General features: G+C 38.2%; 1 protein-coding gene across 2 annotated transcripts in view; it reads right to left on the bottom strand.

Moving 5' to 3' along the window:
* The window catches only part of LOC145997243 (uncharacterized), a 252,723-nt gene extending 237,361 nt beyond the window's left edge, over positions 1 to 15,362 (bottom strand). For both annotated transcript variants that reach the window (XM_083134072.1, XM_083134073.1), the window contains exon 1: positions 14,956 to 15,362. The gene's annotated coding sequence lies outside the window, so the exon portion shown is untranslated. The remainder of the gene's footprint in view (positions 1 to 14,955) is intronic.
* Positions 15,363 to 21,639: the final 6,277 nt, after the last annotated feature.

Here is a 21,639-nt window from a genome sequence, read left to right as displayed (position 1 = left end):
CCAAGGATGATTTCCTCAAATTATATGAGGCTTTTTCTTCCTTCAAGCGCGTCACTACTGGCAATACTGACATGTATTACACACCAGATGAATTCAAGACACGGAGACCCATGTTTGTAATTAACACTTCAAAAAGGAAACAAGTTGTGGTTAATGACAGGACAAACATTAAAATTATCTGTGAATTCCACGAGGCTTTACCTGAAGACACCATATGTAGCGTTATTCTCATAGGGGAAAAATCATATGTTTATGATGTAAGAAATGAGCGGGTCACAGAGCAGTTCTAGAGGCCCCATTCAAACACAGAGGCCCTTTGGATATAAAACAACACTTTACCGTCAGAAAATATATTACCTACCCATTTTATACCACCCCTGCTCGTAGCAGATACCTACCCAAAACACAACACATCTGCCAAAAGCTGAAATACAGAAATATTGTAATAATTATTCTGTAAGTTACAGACTTGTGTACAACAAGACCAAGCCTAAATACAATTCAGTTTGCATGACAATATCCGAGAAGGAATTTCCTCAATATGATGGATGGTCCCTGAAAGGGTGCATAGTGTAGATAAGAATTTTTCTTTGAGTTCCATGACAAATGACATGTAATTTCCCTCGGAAAAGGCACAGTACAGGTAATATCAACAGATATAATCACTCAGGCATACAGAAAGAAGGCAATTACTCTTTGATGATGAATAACTCTGAAAAGACGCAGTGTAGATTATATCTGTTGGCATACAACTCCCGGGCAAGCATGATTAATTGTTGGCCGAAACATGGGACTGATCAAAAGATTGGAAAGAACATGCGAACAATTAATTATGTTTACTTGACCTCCATTCTATTGTATTGATCAGGCAGTTTTGCCCGTATTGTTGAGCTGATATTTTACCCAGATAACAAAACTCTGGTGATTCTTAATAGAGAATAATTTTGCTCTGTTGTATAACATTTTTTACCAAATTTAAGATCTGGGAGCTATCAACTAGCAGTAATTATTCTCAAAATCTCACGTATGGAATGCCACATCTCTCAGGACTCGAACCCAAAGCCCCTTGTTTACAAAACAACAATATTAACATTTTGCCATCAGATTTTATGAGGACTCAAACCCGAACCTTTTGATTACAAGGCAATAAAAACCATGCACCACACTCCACTCGGTCTCAGAACCCAATAGATATCAATTCAAGATTCCTGGGATTTTGACAGAAAAACATACTATAAGCTTAATTTCTGGTGTGGCCAAAAATATATCACTTTTTGACAAGTTTATGGACAAAAATCTGGCTGATGCAACTTTTGTAAGTATGCACAAATCAATCTGAAGAGCTCTTCCTTTCTGAAAAATTCCCGAGGGCATTTTTACAAAAATCTTGGATTAGGAAGAGCTCCACACTTGAGCAAAAAACTCATATGCTCATGTTAAGCAAGTTTTAAGTGTAGCAAAGCTGCTGGAGAGAAACTCTTCCTTTCTCGCGCTGTCCGTAGTATCAAACACACTACTAACAGAGAATTTCGAGGCTGGTTCATGAATTCATTCGTTTAAAAACATATGTATGAATATACACTGTTTATGTTCTACATGCATTGTTAACATTAATATAACGTCAGTATTTTTAATACCTTTATGGTACTAATTAGCAACATATAATAAAAAGTAACAAGTAGGTAATAGCTCAACATGACAAACATCTAAAACGTTTCCACAAAGACGACGTAGTAAATACGAGGTGCATGTCAAAAGTAAGTGCATGTTTACCTTCGATTAGCTTCGCAACTTTAAACAAAAGGATAGTAAATATTAGGTAAAGTTTCACGTCCATAGGCTATAGTACCGTGCCATGAACGCTCATTTAGAGGAGGTGGGGGTAGGGACTCGCACATTCTCGATCTCTGCGAATTTGAAGACGCTGTGATCAGCACCACGCTCCGGCTGCCTTTACCCCGCCCCCAAGAGTGCCCCAGGTACAGTGTAGATCTTATGTAAGGCCTCTCTGATGCCTCACATTTTACAAAAAAGACACAACAAAAACCGATATTGAATTGGAAACACCACATCGTCAATGCCTAAACTCTATTAAGGAAGAGCTGCACAGCTGTCAGTCGTGAACACCACACAGGAGAGCAATGTTAACCATAAATCATGAAGGAATTAGCACAGCGTTTCTTTCTGTGGTCATTCGGCCTCAGAAGAAATATTTGTTGTCCATTTTGAGCTCTCAAGAAATCAGGTCCTGAGCTGGCGATTTATTTCCTTCGTTAATGAAAATTGGTTGTTCATTTTTTCGTTTTTTTTTTCTCTCTTTTGTCTTTAGCTCTAAAAGAAATATAAAAATAAAACGAGCAAAGAAAGTCGTTTCTTTCGGCACGTGACAGTCATGTGGTAACTTTGCTATTTTTACGACCATATTATATCCCTCTTGTTTAATTTCAACGATAAGGACGAATGTTGGAGTGAGCAGAAAAAATGAACGAACACAATAAGCTCTTAAATATTACCCAAGCTTCGAAAAAATAGATGCTGACCCCAGTGGCAGAGTGGTTATCACATGGCGCTACGATGCCAGGGGTCCCGCGTTCGAATCCTGGCCTGGTCATGGATTTGTGAGTGTCCGTTCATCAATTTCATCATATCGTCACTCATCCCCATATTTGATTGAGTTTGATTGATTGTGTTTGTGTTTTAAGTCCACTTTATGCACAGTAAGGCAAATCGGGACTGGACCTACAGTTTAAAGTGGGATCCGAACCACTATCTGCCTCCACCGGGTATCGAACCCGAGAACCCTTGATCACAAGGCGACGATGCTACCACTGCGCCATCGGGAGTTCTCCCCCATATTTGCAATACAGTAAAACCTCGTTAATCCGGACTAATGGGCGGGATAAGTTGACCGGTTTAACGAAAGTACGGATTAACTGAAATAATCTAGAAGAACAGTAGAAAGTGCATTATAGCAACAAAACACGTTTATTAAGGTGTATTTAAAGGGCATAGGCCTCAATACACTATACAGTACACTAAAATATAAAGCAGCTACTGTAGAGTTTAGTAGCTGTGAAATTCCATTATTTAGGAGATACCGTGTTCCTGGTGCAATGTTGTCATCCTAGCCGAGCAAGGAAAATTAAGAATCTATTTTATAATTATCTTTTGATATATTTGTATAATTTGGAGGCCTCCCCGATGGCGCAGTGGTAGTGTCATTGCCTTGTAATCAAGGGGTCCCGGATTTCGATACCCTGTGGAGGCACATAGTGGTTCGGATCCAACTTTAAACTGTAGGTACAGTCCCGATTAGCTTTCCGGTGCACAAAGTGGACTTAAAGCATCAACTCGATCAATCAATCATTGTATGATTTGGAAGTTCCTCTTACGTGTAAGAATCCACACAGTGGGATCATGCATAAAAAAGGCCCAATCATTACACAGCAATGTCTCGAATAAAGAAGTGATTTAATTTGATAAAACCAGGTGCCTGGTTTCGTCTCGTATTACTCCTTGCTTTAGTTTTGAAGCCAGTGGGCGGAGCTTATGGTCTGAGTAAGATGGCCGCATGCTGCCGCCCGCATCTACTTCAACCAATGACTTCAGACAGAAGAACATCGCATCGGCTGCTGCAAGCGCACGCGGGCTGGATGGAGCATGGAAGTAGACCAGAGGCGCAACCACGAATTTTTGTCTGGGGGGGGGAGTACCAGGATAAACGTACCAATAATAATAATAATAACAGTAATGATAATAATAATAATAATTTTAATACTAATAATGCTAAAATAATAATGTTAATCATAATAATAATATTATTATAACATTTTTATTATTATTATTATTGATTTGCTTTATTTTACTTCGCTTCTTGTGCCACTTTTGGCTAATTTGCGAAGATGGGGATGGAATTTATGAATGGACACTCACAAACATCCATGCCCAACCCGGGACCAACATTATTATTATTATATTATTATTAGTAGAAGTAGTAACAGCGGTATCAAAGACGTTATTACCCTCTAAATTATGCAAAAAGGGGGTAGAAATTGGTGCTAAAGCATTTGTGTTCGAACAAACGAATTGAATTATTTTTTCAACACATTCAATTTCACATTAATAAAGGAAAACAAAAACACGAACTATTTTTCAAAGACAGAAAATGCTTGATAAATGCATTACAGATATAATTCTTTTTACATTAACATGTATAACTTTCATGCACGATATTTGTTTCACACATATGCAACATGGAGCGACGTGGACACTAAATTCTAAGTTTCTTTAATACATATTATATACATAAAACATATATTATTTAAGTACATTATACATCCAATTCATCCATCTCACAATAAACCAACAGCAAAAATTACGTATATTCTCTCTCAAATATGGACGTTTCCTTTCCTCAAAACAATTGTTCATGTATTTAAAACAAAACCAATTAAGGCAAGTCTAATTTCTTTGTCTATAAATTTACAATGCATTACAGAGAACAACGATACATACATTGAAACTGGACTTAAAACAAAAAATAGATAAATCAATCTTACAACTTATTTTCATTTAGATCGTTCGGCGCCCTGGACCGACTCCCGCCGCTTCCTAGCTACGGTTCTGAACTTGATAAGACTAAGAAAATTTTACGAAAAGTATTTTTTTTTTTTTGCATAATATTTGAAGTTGTGGGTGGTAATTGCCCCCCCCTGCAGGTACACTTGGCTGTCAATGTTTGTCCCCTTGCCCCATAGAACTCATTTCAGTCCAAGATTTGGGTTGGGAATGCCACCCTGCCCCCCTGTGGTTGCGCCACTGCAGTAGGCTCAAACTACAAACGCAACCTCGAGGTCTACTTTACATAAATACTACAAAACAATACGACTAGCGTTATTTGCTTATGGAATATTATTCCTTCAGGTTTCCTGTCGCTTCTGTTAGTACAGCCGTGTGTTGAGCAGGCACCATTGCTTCCTAAATCTTACTCAAAAGTACACAAATTCCATGCTTTCTTACGGCGTCTTCGAATGTTTTGGTCCGACTTCTCCGGTTCTGTCACGTGACCCGGCTTCAGAAAAATCGCGCGATGCTTGATCCTTCCCCTTCTTAGCTCCATGGATAAAACAGAGTTTGTCAATAATTTTGAGAGGGGAACTCAGTAAGCAAATGTACACTCGATCATTCTATATTTATGTAAGTTGGTACAATGGGATCAGTCCGTTATGGAAATTGGTAGCTTTGATTTTTCTTAAGAATTTTTTTCTTATTTAAAATTTTCCACTTCTGTCATTACGTAACGAAATTTTAAGTAATTATTTCTCAGCATTTCAAGGCGTTTTTCAGCACCCTTTTAACAATTTAAATAAAATTCAATATTTATGAATTATATTTATAAACTTTTATATATTTTTAATAATATTATGTCGTGTTTACAGAATTTATTACGTTATGGATGGTTGCGACATCATACGGACATTCGTAGTGATTCGTTTTTTAATCGTCAAATGTTGCTCTTGTACTTTAAGGGTTTCTTTGAATCGTTAATAGAGGGTGCTGAAGTACCATAACTGAAAAATGCTCAGAGCATCAGTCATAAGAAAGCTACAATGCTCACAGTATGTAATACAACTTTTGAATTATACAAACGAATTTTGGACAAACACTTTAAATTATATGACTATTAGAGTTAAAGTAGAGCAACTCCTTAACTTAACAACCGTTAAAACACGATAAGGATTCAAATTTAAAGTTTTTGTTTATCTGACCGCTTTTAATCATATAAAGTGTAGAACCTGTTGCAGTCTGAAGGTTCAGTAGAAATTTTTATTGAAGCTTGGGTAGACATCACAATTTGTGGTAGGAAATTCGGGATAAATCATCTTTGAAAATCATCTCTCTCTTTTTCTTAATGCCCCTCAGAACTCGAATCTGGAACAGCCTCGGCCAAAGAGGCCGATTCATTGAAATGAAAATTTTGGGTGTGTCAGCACTTAGGCTATTTGCTTCCATCACATACGGAACCGACACTGAAAATAACCTATTAAGAACTCTAAACTGGTGAAGGTCTATGTAGACACCCCGTGTGACAGAGGCGTATTCTGGGTGCATGCGTCAATTGTGGGTAAAGAATTATTACTTTCTTTCACTTCAGATCCAAGAAATATAATATAAGCTTAGTTGAGCGCTCTCGTGTAAAATAAATACTTCTCCTATATGAAGAAATTAAAATGTAGAAATGCTCATTAATGTCTTCCCAGAGCAAGCTGTCGGATGGACCGCATCAGCGAAGGAAGATTTTAAGGTGGGCAAACGCTGCTCGCGTGCTTCTTCCCTCCCCTCTCCACTTTTTCCTCCTCACAATGTGTGAATATGGCGTTGGCTGCATGCGGTGAATTGACAGCTACAGAGAAGAGTATGCTTGTTGTTTCGTTGAACAAAGAGGTGGCAGCCGTTGATTTTTTCCTTGGAGGTACAGTGCAATGCACATTTAGTTTAAAGCTTGGTTTATTTTTATTTCTGGGCCACTTTCAAAGTTCCGCATGGCTGAGTGCAGTATTTTCCCGAAATATTTTTAAAAAATGACGGAAAGTGAAACAGAAGGTGTGATACAGGATTATTATTATTATTATTTGACTTTGTAAAGCTAAAGAATGAATTGATTGCTCTCTATTCTTCCCCCGAGTTTGAAAATAAACTTGTACATGCACTAGTACCATATATGAACAGGAACAATATTCATAACATTATGAGTGAAACTTAAGGTTGGCTACACTCATTTTGTCAATACCAGCTTCAACTGCATCAGTGTAACGATCTTTTTCTGCAATAAGAATAATTAATAATTATATTAGAGCAACCCAATCGCAAGAAAGATTAAGTGCGCTTGGTATATTATCCATTGAAAAAGAGCTGCTTCTGAAAATTAAAGCATTGCCCTCATTTTACGAAGATGTCATAAGGGAATTTACCACTCAAAACAGAAGAGCAGAATTTACATTTAAATTATTTTCATTAAGTCTGGTCTTTTGTTCCTGAATCTCTGATTGTAATTTAGGCCTCTACTATAATGTTATTTGCATAAGCCAAACAAACCAAAATTGTGAATCTCCAATGTAAATATAAACTGTTATAAATATCAAGTGAATTTATAATTTTATGAAGACTTCCACATCAGACATCAAACCTGGTGAGTTTTGAAATTGCATATTATTACATTCCCAACTAGATTTTCTTCTTATGGTGAGGTCCACCATTAGATTTGTTCATACGCTCCAGGACACATTTTGCCATATCATCAACCGTGGCCTTCATTACTGCCCAATTATACGAACTGAGCGACTGTAGACATCCTAATAACAGAACGGACACGTGGGTTATAGTGGGTCGTTTTGGAGAGGCATATCGACAATTGGACAGGTGTAATGTGGCAGGACACAGATTAAAAAAAGGCAGACTGGCATTGACAAGAAAGGAGCGGTTGATGTAGATGGCGTTGTCTGCGACATCACCGAAAGAGAATTCAGATTTTATGCTCGATCGGGTGTCCTTTCCAATCGAGTTAAGAATTGTGGAGGTTTTTATTAATCCCGTAGCGAAAGATTGTGGATGGTAGATTTATCGCATTGCTCCACATTGTAAAAAGTTTACTAGAAAGGTAATAGCTACAATGCAACTAATGTAAAAACCAGTGTTCGGAAACATACTTTTAAAATGTAACAGAAAGGCTAATCGGTACTGGATCTACATTTTAAAATTCGATCCAAACCGCTATGTGCTTTCCGGTATAGAACCCGGGACACCTGTATTATGAGATGCAGTTACTTGGTTTAAAATGTAAATTAAGTTACAGTTAGTTACATTTTAAAAGACAACTCAGTTACAGTTACTGTAAGTTACTTTTACAGTTACTTTCTAATGCAAATTTTCTTTAAAACAAATTATACGTAATCAATAGTGATGAGTAGCAATAAGACATGCAATATATAGTACGTATATATAAATTGTAATAAAATAAATATGTAAAGACGTACAGTGGGATCCATGAGTATTACCGTTCAAATTGACCATCACCATGTTCGTGCACTTTATTTGACCCAGTAAGACCTTCAAGAATTAAATAAAAACTCAAAACAAGCTGTTGACAACTTCTGCACCTACATACATAAAAATCCATCGCTTAAAAGCGCATAGGATGTAAGAGAAAAATTAATGAAAATAGGCATCGACACTTGTGCACGGTAATACTTATGGATCCCACTGTACATGTGTTTTATTTATGTTCCTGGTACAGTGGGATCCATAAGTATTACCGTGCAAATTGTCCATCACCATATTCTTGCACTTTATTTTACCCAATAAGAACTTCCAAGAATTAAAAGAAAAAACAAAACAAGCTGTTGACAACTTCTGCACCAGCATACATAAAATCCATTGCTTAAAAACACACAGGATGTAAGGGAAAAATTAATGAAAATAGTAATGGACAATTTGCACAATAATACTCATGAATCCCACTGTACATAAGTCATGGTGTGAGGCGGTAATACGTAAGGTTGAACCCTTGTATTTATACCCTTCAATTTTTGGAAAGTTCGCCTTGAAAAAACGGGAATTATACTTAAATTTTATCGTGCCCCTAGAGTGGCCACCCTCAATACATACATCTTTTTCATGTTATACACAGTCAAACTTCCCCTCTTGTCTGTGAGGATCATCTTATATGCTGAAAATAATCTTTCAGCAGAAACATAGTCAGTGACGGAAATTTGAATGCTGAAACGTTACTTCCCAAGGCGTGAATGCCACAAAGCATCGAATTGACACTAAGTAAGCAAGACCATGTGCGTCAGAAGTTTGCACATTGGACTGTGTGATGCAGGGAACAATGGCGACAGACATTTTGCTTTGTTTGGAGATTTGGGCTTGATGGAAGAGAAATCGACAAAATTTCCTTCAAACAAGTTAGACATTGAATTTTTTCGTCGTCAAACAGAGCAAATACCTCTAAGTGTTATAAAAAATCGTGTAAAACCTTGAAAAAAATAGACTTTTTTTAAAAGGTTTGATTTAGACGCATAAACCTAAAATTGGTCCTAACAAAAAAAAATGACTTTAGGCACATTAAAACTTCATCCCTTCTTGCTTTTTTAAAAATGAAACTCTGACATAACTCATTATTTCTTTTTTACCTGCAAAGGTAAAAATAGGTTAAAATCCGAGATCTATTATGACTCAGTCTTTTATTGTAAATATACACCACATATATAATATTCGTAGCTGTATCCCAGTAATTTAGGCCACACTGAATAATGAACAACATACTCAATAGATGGTGCTATTCTGTCAATTATTTTTAATTCTGAAAATTTCACACGTGAACAACTTTTCAACTTTCAAAAATGGGACTTAAATGAGGTTCAAAAAGTGTTCGTACACCGTTAATTAACTTACAGTAATGAACTGAAATGTCTGCGCTATTAATTAAATTTGATACAATCTAGCACTTCCATTAATTAGGAAAGATTGCCAAATTACATTGTTAGCATTAAGAGAAATAGGGCAAGTTTGTTCTTAAAAACTGGTTAGTTTCCACCTGATTTGAACACTATTGGTATAATCTTAACTTCTAATCGAAATGAATGACGATGTGCAGTTGTTTTGGAATGTTATTCAATAGTTAAAGTCTAGCACGTAGTGTCATGTTGGGAACGCACTGACATTTAAATGTTTGCACGGTTCTAGATTTATACATAGCATGCTTTATGATACAAATACACGGTTCGTTGTAATTTGTTATCACAACAACGTTTATGGATATTTCTCACCGAAGCAACAAGCGACACATGTCGCTTGTAAACGAACCCTCAGAAATGTATTGAACCTTTCGCATCGAAGAGACAGGACAAGCTGCACGTGTCGCTCGGACTAGGCAGTTTTCTCAATACTGTCGATTGTGTCACCTCTGTTGTTCGCCCATGAATGCTTCACATCAACGAGCTATATTTAAAGTATAGAACAGAGCCGAGCTGGCTATTACATTTTTCAACCTCTAATTTGCTCATGAAGTACTATCAACATCTACAATGTTTCAGGATTTAAACACAACGTTCTTTTGGCATTGACAAGTTTGTTTGTGCAGTTATCGGCTGTAATTTACCCTCAAATCATGTAAAGAGGTTGTGTTTTGGCTACTTAGGATGTGACTTCTTTTGTTTGAAACAGCTCGCGCTTGGAGGCAAGGCAAGTCAGTCCAGAGTAAATCAATCAACGGTGCAGCGTTTCTCAACCGACAGGCTGCGGTCCGATACCGAGCCTTGGTATCAATTATGCTGAGCGGTTCTTGTGAAATTATTTGACAAATAACATTATCCCAATTTCATATTCGAGTTGTGAGGTTTTGTTGTTAGTGTTTAGTGTGAGTCTTCGTCTGAAGAAGACCCTGTTATAGGGTGGAAACGTTAGGTTTTTAGTGTATATTTCTTATACAATAAATTTTGCCTCGGTCAGCATTTGAATGTTTCATATTGAATTCCGACAATAACATGAAAAGAGCTCTAGAATTTAGATACATAGACAAAATCAACTGAAATCACTCAGTAAGCACAACCCATGCCAAGACTGGGCTGAAACCGAACCCACGAAGTTAATTCTCTCCGATTGGATCCCGTAACTAGAAATTTATTAAACGCACGGCCATGAAATCAGGCGGGTGGCAGAAGTTCGCGCTGTTGCCACGTCGGAGAACAACCCCGTTTGTTCGGAGGTTTAAGATAATGAAATATCTCGTTGTAGGGTTGGTCTTTGTAATCCATGTGATGCTCGAAAGGTCAGGGATGACACAAAAAAGCACCGGAGAGAGGTCGGTTGGTCTGACAATCGAACTAGGCAACGCAGCTCGATTGACTTTGCCACACACTGCGTGGGAACCAGCAACTTTTGTCCCGCTCTCGCTTTGCTTTTTCCATATATGGCACCTGCCTTGTAATCAAGGTGGAGGCATATAGTGATTCGGATTCCACTTTAAACTGTAGGTCCAGCCCCGATTAGCCTTGCTGTGCTTAAAGTAAACTTAAAACACTAAATCAATCAACCAACCATATATGGGACCAGCTCAATTCTGCCCAGCCGGGTCTTTTTATCGACGTGCGTTTAAGCAGTCAAACTTGTCCTACAGCAACACATGTTTTTTGTCCATTAATTAAACGAAGAAAATATCATATATGGAAGTAATAATTTGGTTATCTTTTTTTGCTTTTCAATTTATTTCCATCCTTCATTTGTCATTTCATTTTTTATCTTTACTGTCAGTTTAACAGTATAGAAAGTAGCATTAAATGCATCACAACACGGAGGAAAAATGTTTCTTTGAAATAATCACAATAAGTTTTTGGCAACCACATATTTGTTGAAGTAGGCGACGAAGAGTGATTGTTCAACAGAACAATATTACTTTTGTAATCGTGCACATTTTCTTAGAGTTACCAAATAATTTGGTCATAATTATCAAATTTAGTAAAGACTGCTAAATGTGTTTTGTTAAATGACGCAAATCAATCAAGGAAATCTCTTGTTTCATATCAATTTATATTAGTCGACCTCTGTGGCAGAGTATACACCACGCTACGATATATGGGGTTCCGGGTTCGATTCTCAGACACCTTCATCATTTCATCAACCATCCTCATTATCGCCATTAGTGAAATGTGGAAGAAAAGTTACGTAAAGTAACCTAAATCAATTTATCAATCTACATTAAAAAAATATTCAAATTGCATTAGTTTAGAATGCATGTATCATGTTGATTGATTGATTGAATTGCTTTATTTTTACTTCGCTCTCGTGCCACTTTTGGCTAATTTGCGAAGATGGGGATGAGTGATTATATGATGAAATTGATGAATGGACACTCACAAATATCCATGCCAAGATCTGGATTCGAATCCAGACCCCTGGCGTCGTAGCACGATGTGCTAACCACTCCGCCACGGGGTCGGCGTATCATGTCCAAGATACGTTACGTATACAATTTACAAGTAAATTCGTAAAGAAATGAAAGTTAAATACTTTAAAGTTAGTATTGATTCGTTTGGTTTATTTTAATTCGCTTTTCTGCCACTTCTGACGAATCGCGAAGATAAGGATGAGGGACATTCACGAACACACATGGACAGAACACTACAAAAGTGCCACAGAGGATTATACTGGCGCCAGAGCCTCGTTCGCCAGTCACATAACAGTTATCGAGGTGCACGATGTGGAAGTGAGGTAGACTTTTTCGTGTCTTCGCTGGTTGCCCTTTACACTTCATTTAAGTTAGCATTACGACCTTGTTATTATTCGTTAATTTTACAAAAATATATTCAAAATTAAATTGCAAAATCAACTTAATAATGTACAGTCACCAGCAATAAAACTGGGACACACTAGACCCTGAAATACTTACTTTTCTGCAAAGCGTCATCTGTGTTGCATAAATCTACGGCGGTGGAAGAAAATTTGCCGGTGACTACACTTATTGAATATTTCTATTACAAAAAAAAAAATCTAAATTCTGCCATGAAAGATAGGATTTGTATATTTTACCGCTGTTGGCTCTGTACAGTGGTATTCTAAAGCCTGGAACATACAACATACAAACACACACAGAATGAGCAAATTCATTTATATGCGAGATTTTTGCCAAACTGCCGGCCCGCGTGGCGGAGTGGTTAGCACATCGCGCTACGACGCCAGGGGTCTGGGTTCGAATCACGGCCTGGGCATGGATGTTTGTGAGTGTCCATTCATCAATTTCATCACTCATCCTCATCTTCACAAATTAGCCAAACTTGACACAAGAAGCGAAGTAAAATTCAATCAATCAATTTTTGCCAAACTTTCCGATAGGATATACTAAGTTCCTGCTGATATAAACCTTAAATGTCTTACGTATACTTGATCAAAACGTATACGATAACTACGATTTAAAATTGTATGACAGCCAGTGGCGCAACCACAGGAGATGGCAGTGCCCCTCCCAACCATCGATAGAAGTCAATTCTAGGGAGGGCAAAGGGGGGACAAACGTTGACGGCCAAGAGCACCTGCAGGGGCTCAGAGGAGCAATTGCCCCCCTGATTTCAAATTTTATGCAAATAAAAAAATACATTTTGTAAAATTTTCATGCTCGCCTCGCTCACAATGCCTCAGTATCGTCAAGTTTAGAGCAATAGCTAGTGGCTGGTGCAAGTCGGCCATGGTCGCCGAGAGATCTAAATGAAAGAAAGTTGTAAAAGAGAGAATGCCATAGCGCCCCGTGAAATTATTTACGCCCTACTAAATGAATCATGTTTTCAGTTGCAAAAATTGGATCTAAAAATTTTCTTGCTCGCTTACCTCGCAGTTTTATTCTTTTCTGTAATGTCTTTAAGTTATATGTGTTGTATATATATATGTATTGAATAAACTTGAATACGTACACAACTTAGTGTTAGCATTTGTATATGTGTTTTCTTATTTTATGTCGCTCCACGTTGCGTATATGTGAAACGCATCTCGTAAATTAAAGTTATACATGTTATATGTACAGAAATAATTATCTTCCGAATGCATTTATCATTCATTTTCTGCCACTCAAAAATACAGTTTTCCATTATTATCAAATTTGAAACTGAACGTTTCGGAAAAATATTTAAAATCGTTTGTTCAAAACAAATGCTTTAGCACAGACTTCTACCCCCTTTTTGAGTAGTTTATGATACTACTAAGTAAGTAAGTAATAATAATAATGTCATTATTGTTATTTTAGTAGTGGTATTATTATTATTATCTTGTTGTTGTTATTGGTACGTTTATCCTGGTACTTGCCCACCCCAGTCAAAAATTCGTGGGTGCGCCTCTGATGACAGCTGATAATACAACGCAAGCTAATTATAAACACTACCTCAAGAACTGAAGAAAATTTAGTAACAATGTCTGACTTGATAATTTCTCGAAACCACATTTGCAGACTTCCGTGACAGTATGAAACCAAAGGTCTTAGGTTGGAATCCAGGATCAGATAGCCTATTTTATCAATAAGTTCCATCGTCACGATTAACCGATGAACCAGAAATGTGATGTAAAATCACAACTTTATTCGTATTTTGTTATTTACGCCGTTTATTACATTCAAAGTGAATATATGGAGCAAAATGCAACAAAGGACAAACATGATTCATGTCCTAGGATCCCTGAATCCATAACAGAAATACTGAGAGAAATGATACACAGTTCTTTGCCATCACAAAGTTTTGCGTCATATTTAATAGATTATAAAGATTCACAATAATTTGAGCCATTAAATGGTATCTAAACATTCTTGCACAATGTATCCCGGTAGAACTTTTAAACGTTGTAGAAAATTATATTAAATTATAATAATACAAAAGAAAAAAACCTATAAATTTTTATCATGTGACTTTTGATTCATATTGCATTGCTGGCTTCCCCGATGACGACGTGATAACGTCACCGCCTTGTAAACAAGGGGGTCCCGGGTTCGACACCCTGGTGTAGGCATATAGTAATTGTCCCTTTCTAAACTGTAGGTTCAGTCCTGGTTACCTTTCTGCGCATAAAGTGGACTGAAAACTCAAACTCAATTCATATTGCATTGAAAACTATTAAAGACTCTACTATTGTCCTAACAATAAATTATTTGATTTGTCCTGGATTTCCCCGGCTATAATGTCCCTGTTTAAATACGTAGACCTAAGCCTCTTTGTTGATGTACTGAACAACACTGTCGCCTGGTAGCCAAGGGGTGTTGGGTTCGATCCCCGGTGGAGGAATATCCTACAGAGGTTCGGATCCCAATTGTAACTGTTAACCTTTCAGAGCAAGAAAAAAATGTAAGCACGCATAGAGCCGGAAACGATGCCATACAACAACACAAGTACAGTGGCAACCCTGCAGACACATCTGTTAACTTACCTTGATCGTCCTTGCAGTAGTTCCGTACACAGAGCACCAGCTGGGAGTTAGTTTCTTGACCTCACGTTTGAATCCCCAGGTCGATCACTGTCACGATTGAAGGCACTTCCGTAGCGCGTCTTTCAAGCACCGAAACTCATCCTCATACGCAGCAGCTAACGCAGGAAACACACGCACAAAGTCCCTCACTCGATCGCTATCATCGGAAGCACGAGGTAAGACACGATATTGCGTTGATTCCGTTATCGCTAAGCCGGTGCACTCTTGCAATTCATGCTGCCCCGTGCTGTTCGTCTTGCACGTTCAACCGACACTAATGCAACTCTCACTACTTCTTCTGCGTAAGTCTCAGGAGGCGGACATTTGCTGGGAAAGTCCACGCCGTCGGGGCAACCCACTTCGGTTGGTTGTCTTGCTCCTAAAACTGGGGCAGAAGGAGGTAATACGCGATGAGGAAAGGTGGAAAAAAGGGGAGAGAATTCGTAACGAAAACACCAGAGCCCTGTGCTGCCACCTACAGGTTTTTCTTCAAAGCTAGGCTGTGTCAGTTTCTGTGAGAGCTTTCCTCCCCCGTGTCCTCGTCACTCCCATAATGTTAATGACAATGCCTTTGGCACGATTGTCCGCGTCTTTGAGGCACAGTTAGTGTAAATCCTGGTCTTAGATCCGCTACGTTCCCTTTTCTCTTAAGTTGGTATCGAGAAAGTACGGTATTACAAAAATACTGAATATCCATTCAATACTAAGGTTTCAATACTTCATGTATGAATTTGTGAAAAACGTTAATTTCCTATTAAGATTTCATTCAAATGAGATGATAAACAAATTGTAAAATATTCTTCAACATATTCCGTAGGAACATCTTCACGCCAACTGTCTCTCTTTGATTGATTGAGTTTATGTTTTAAGTCCACTTTGTGCACAGATAGGCTAATCGGGACTGGACTTACAGTGGGATCCGAAACATTATATGCCTCCACCGGGTATCGAACCCTTGATTACAAGGCGACGATGTTACCACTGCGCCATCGGTGAGGCAACTGTGTCTCTCTACATTAATATATCTTAACAAAACATTGACTTAAGGCACTGGCGTACACAGGGGGAGGATTAATGGGGGCTACAGGCCCTCCAGAAATTTCGAGAAAATCAAAATTTTGAAACGAAAGCAGTAAAGAACCTCGGAAAAGCCCAAGTGGTAACTGTCCTTAAAAAAATTCGAAAACGCATAAATATTTTTCGCCCCAATTTCAATAAAGTATTGATATCCCGCCTAAGCTATTTGCCTGCTACAAAAATATGGTAGGCATGGAGTAGGGGGAGGTGGAATTGACGTGAGGGGAGTTTCGTACCCCTTTGAAACAAAATAGCTTTGACAAAATAAAGAAACTTGCATCATTGCGTTGCATTTATGTTGCCCTTTGATACTATTAATTAAATTAATTAATTACTTCAATATTACCTCCATGCACTCAATTTCTCTCTCAAGCGTTCATTGATGTAGAACCCTCTCCGCTCCTACGTGCGCAGAGGACTTGTTTTCGTTCGCTTGGTGCACAGAATCTTGGGACAGAGTATAGTGCTCCGCAAGAAAATAGTCCCCATTTATTTCAAAGTTGTTTGCATGTAAAATTTGTGGTTTTAAAGATTAGAAGTTGCCATTGAAAATTTACAATTAAAATCCACTTATCGCCTTAGAATTAGGCAACACACGTTACGCCTTATAGGGAAAAGAGTATTTCAGGATGTAGGTGTCCTATTTTTATTGGCGGTGACTGTACGTTTCACATACAATCAAGTGATTTATTAAAACAACACATTTGTTTTTGCTAAGCAAACCTTTGAGCCTGAGTAAATAACATGTGAATATACAGTGTGTCTATAAAGTCAATTAACATTTCAATGAACTAATAACAAATCTTTTCTTCTTTCCAAGTGATCTGATCAAATGTACTCTATAGAAGAAATAATAGCCGTTGTTTGTGCTCGTCTGCGTGGAATGACGTATGAACAGGTGCGGACGGACTTCATTCGGAAATTCAGAAAACCAGGCTCCACCAGGCTGGCTATTAAGAACCTGGTCAACAAATTCAAGTGAATAGGTAGTGTTGAGGATGAAGAACGTCCTGGTACGCCAGCCATAACACCACAAATTGTGGAAAATGTACAGGACGCGATCACACGTAGCCCCACCGCATCGACCACGCGACTCAGTATCCATAATCCTATCATCTACCAACTGTGGCTCATAGCACGGTGGATTGGGGCACACCAAGTTTCTTACTATGTACCAACAGGATGGGGCACCACCCCATCTTGCCATCATCGTTCGTGATCACCTAAACGAAGTTTTCACCGCTAGATGGATTGTTCGTGTCTCGCAACGGCGAGTTCCCCCCCCCCCCCCCTCGATCTGACTCCCTTAGACTTTTTCATTTGAGGGTTCATCAAGTCTACGGGGCGAGGATCCACAGCATAGCCCAGTTGAAACAACGCATTACGGCCGCAGTTGCTGAGATTACACCAGCTATGTTGGAGAAGGTGTTTCAGGCTGTGGTGGATTGTTGCCATATGTGCCTATACTTGAAGGTTGGTCACATTGAGTTATACTGATTTTGTGTCCTACTGTGATATATGTTTCAGTACATATTGTATTTTGTACCATAAATCCTGTTCATGAAGAAATGTTATTACCTTTCACTTTCATTTTGAAGTGTGAAGTCCTGATTAGCTGCATAAACTGGACTTAGATACAAACTTAAACAAATGTATATCATATTCCAGCATGAATCTGAAAGAAAATTACGAAAATCTTAGTTAAGATGGGCGGTGATGAGGTTTCAACGCACGACCTCCTGAATACGTGTCCTAATCTCTCGAAGCATCCGGTTGCTACGTCTTCTGCTATCATCTAACGCAGCGGTGCGTACAGCGATCCAAGCGTAAAGAAAAACCGCACCTCTTCGAATACGTGGAGAAAACCACACGTCAACTTGAAGCTAGAAAACCTCAGAAAATGCGGAAGAGGTTTCGGAAAAACCCAAAAGCCAATGACATGTTTGTTCCTTATGAGTCAAACAGAAAAGCTCTGTTGAAATTCGAATCTTCTTTTCTCTAATTTACGCCCAATTTCCAATAAAGAAATAGATGCCAGCGACCATAGTGTCGTGGTTAGTGCAGGCGGCTACGGTAGACATAAATTTAAATTTTTTTGTTGACATTTTTATCCTCAGCGGGCAATTCTGCTGGCGTATTCTTCGTGTTACCTTGGGACCTCCACGATGGCGTACGTTGTCGCCTTGTAATTAAGAGATCCCAGGTTCAATACCCGATGGAGCCACATTGTACAGTGGTTCGGATCCCACTTGAAATTGTAATTTTAAACTCGGGCGCCAGAGGGATCATAGTAGGGGAAATTATACTGTCAGCGCCATATTTGCACCTGGTGGTGAGCATTTGAACTAGTTTTCCTCATCAGTATTCGCTTTCCCATGGTTTCCATAGCCTCTGTACCAAGTTTCACCGCAATCCGTTGCTTTGAAAGGGGTCCAGATGTCTCTGAGTAGGGGAACTTTAATTGCGGGAATTCGGTAGTCACGGATATTTGTGGATGAAAACGATACCAGAAGTGTCCTTGACTCAGGGTTGCCATCCCCCCCAAAGCCAAAGCCGTGGACGCACCCCCCCTAAAAGTCGTTCATAAAAATCCCCCCAAAATAATTGTTTATCACAACCCCCTCCACACACACAAATATAGTTTGGGTAAAAACACAATTTTTGATTTTTGATTGAATGTCGAAAATTTGATTCTTTTTTTAAAATTAAATTTTCGGAATTCGTAAGCTATACACCAGAGGTGGAAACTTGAAATAAAGTTTGGGGGGCAAGGTTGGCATGAACAATATTTTATATATGTAAATATACATAATATCTGTCTCTCTCGGTGAATAATTTTGGGGGCAGAGATTGCTTTGCCCCTCCCACGCACCCCGAAGTCGGCGCCTGTGCTTTACACAACGAAAACTGACTGACGGTATTTTACAATTATCCAGTCAGTCGTAGCCAGTGATGTGCCGTAGACAGAAATTTATGTCTACATGCGTTGTCTACACGTAATCTACGCGTAGATTACATTGGGTTGTAGTTTACATAGACTACGTAGACAATCTAAAGTGCATTGAAATTAATTTTCAAGGGTTTCATGAAAGGAAAGTGACATTTTCCACTATATTGGTTCCTAACGAAATGAAAAGAACCCTATTTAAAACAAAATTTCTCTTCTCTTCTCTCAACTATGGAAGAAGATAAATAGTATGCAAAAAACAACAACAGATGGCAGTCGTGAGGTAAGAGTGGTCTTCTTCCCATAAAGCACTAGAATATTTCCTATTAGGTTTCTTCCTAGGTGAGAAATTGTTCGAATTTGAAAGAAAGAGCATGAAAAGTTCTCCACACACATTAAGCAACTGATACGCAGTATAACTTTCTTTTAATTCCACGGCGCCCTTTGTTAAGTTATCACCTTTCGCCATGTTGTTTACATAGATTACGTAATTTATGTGTATAACATAGTCTACGTGTAGAATGTAGACTATCGTTGTTTACGCGTAGACGCACATCACTGGTCGTAGCACAGGAACATTTACAAGAAACAAATCGTGCCTGAATTCATCCAACACTAAAACTCAAGTCCACATGTCGCAAGTTCCGAGCCGACTCGAAACTACCACAAATAAAACACTAACCATTGTTTACCACTGGCCGAGATGCCAACAATCGAAAGGCGCATGGCATTCGAAACCTTTCATTGAAGTTGAAATTAAGATACTAAAAAAAGGAAAAAGCACTGCTCACTCATGTGTGCTACAGGAAATAGTGTTTTTATGCATGTTGTTAAATCATGAAGTAAATGTTAAATCATGCTGAACATCAAATAACCATAACTCAAAATAAATAACAAGTCAATCAAACGAAACAATCCCCCCCCCCATTTTTGTGTGAAGATATGGTAGCTAAACTACAATATGTTGTCCCACCAAAAAAATTCCCATGGCGCAAGCGCGTCATGAATCCCCCCTGTTGGCACCCCTGCTTGACTCTACCAGAAACACAAAGTCTTGACTGCTTTCAGAGTCCCAATCTTTCCTTCCTCAAATCTTTTCTCTATTATCTCTTCTCTCAAGCACTTTCATTCTTTGGGAGTACTTCTTGGCATCCTGAAACATAAGACCATAAATTAGTATTTTATTCTTCAAATGTTGCAACACTGTTCTCAAGATACGATAGTCAATATTTGCATCACCCCACATAGAACAAACATATTTAGACCAGTACGATAGGAAAACGCTGACGGTTGGTACCGATTACGGTCACTAGCGTACGCAGGAATTCTTTTCCTCCCGGAGGATGCTGGAATTATAAAAGTGGATACCACATGACGGGCGGGATATTTAGTAATTACGATTTTAAACCTTCATTTCAAAACTTGTTCGAAGATAAAAATAGTAATCACGTGTAATTTTAAGAGGGATTTGGCTTTTGTCGGGTTCTTTAGTGCTTTCATTCGAAAATTTTGATTTTCTCAAAATTTTGAAAGGTACTGTAGCCCCATCAGATCCTCCCGCGAATGCCAACGAATACAGTCCAGTAAAAAATGTGTGTTTAATAGAGCTCACAATATTTGCACTTTAGTTTAGTAAATTGATTCTCCAATACTGTTTGCAGAAATTTTAATCTATAATAAAATATTTTAGAACTTTAAATATACGTATGTATACAGGTATATATGTGTATGCTACAACAATCTAAGTATCACATTTTTAGCTGTACAGCGTGGTCTAAATATATTTCGTGCTTATATTTTATTGCTGATTTAATAGCCAACATTAGATGCTACAGAGTAAAACAAGCTAATTGCGAGGCTCATATAATATATACATCAAAAGTGCCATCTATGAACAGATCAAACAAGAAGAATTGTGGTCGTTTGGTGTTCCAAGTTCTAGTGATCGTTTCTGCTGTGACCCATTTGGGTTATCTGTTCACAGATGACGCCACTACTGTAAATGATTTATGAGCCCCATAGACTTGCAAGTCGGCGTCTTTTTGCACTGTAACTCGAGTTGGTAATCTGAAATAAATAAGCGCACAACAGCAATAGAGACAGCCCTAGAGAGGGCAACTCGCGCACTCGTCACCCTCAAAATGTTTGTGAACTGTTATGAGTTTATAGCAAGCTGGTACTTCTAATCTGAGCAAGAAATCTGATTTTTCCAAACTTCATGGATTGTTTTTACATACTTAAAATATTTAGAATGACATGAAATCATATTAAAAGCTAAGTGCTACAGAAAAATTCTGTAAAAATATTTCAATTAAAAATAATTGATATGCACTATTTGTTAAATTATAGAGTGAAATGATGTAGTGAAATTATTATCTTACACGAAACAACACAAATTCACTACAACATCAAACATTTAATGAAAAGTAAGTCAAACAGAGTTATGATAGATAATGTTATTGGATGTGATTCCAAATTGTCACTTTGATGCGTAAAACAATAGTTTGATATGAAACACAGCCAGTTTTGAAATTAAATACTAGAGCATTCCCTGACATTCGCTACGAGACTCAGCGGCAAGCGGCCAGGCGTCAGCGCTTATCTTTCCCGGTGAACGGTGT

Source organism: Lepisma saccharinum, chromosome 13, assembly GCF_977018435.1.
Source record: "Lepisma saccharinum chromosome 13, izLepSacc3.1, whole genome shotgun sequence".
Taxonomy (NCBI): Eukaryota; Metazoa; Arthropoda; class Insecta; order Zygentoma; family Lepismatidae; genus Lepisma; species Lepisma saccharinum.
The sequence above is the reverse complement of the archived record's forward strand: the minus strand, read 5'-3'. Positions and strand labels throughout refer to the sequence as shown.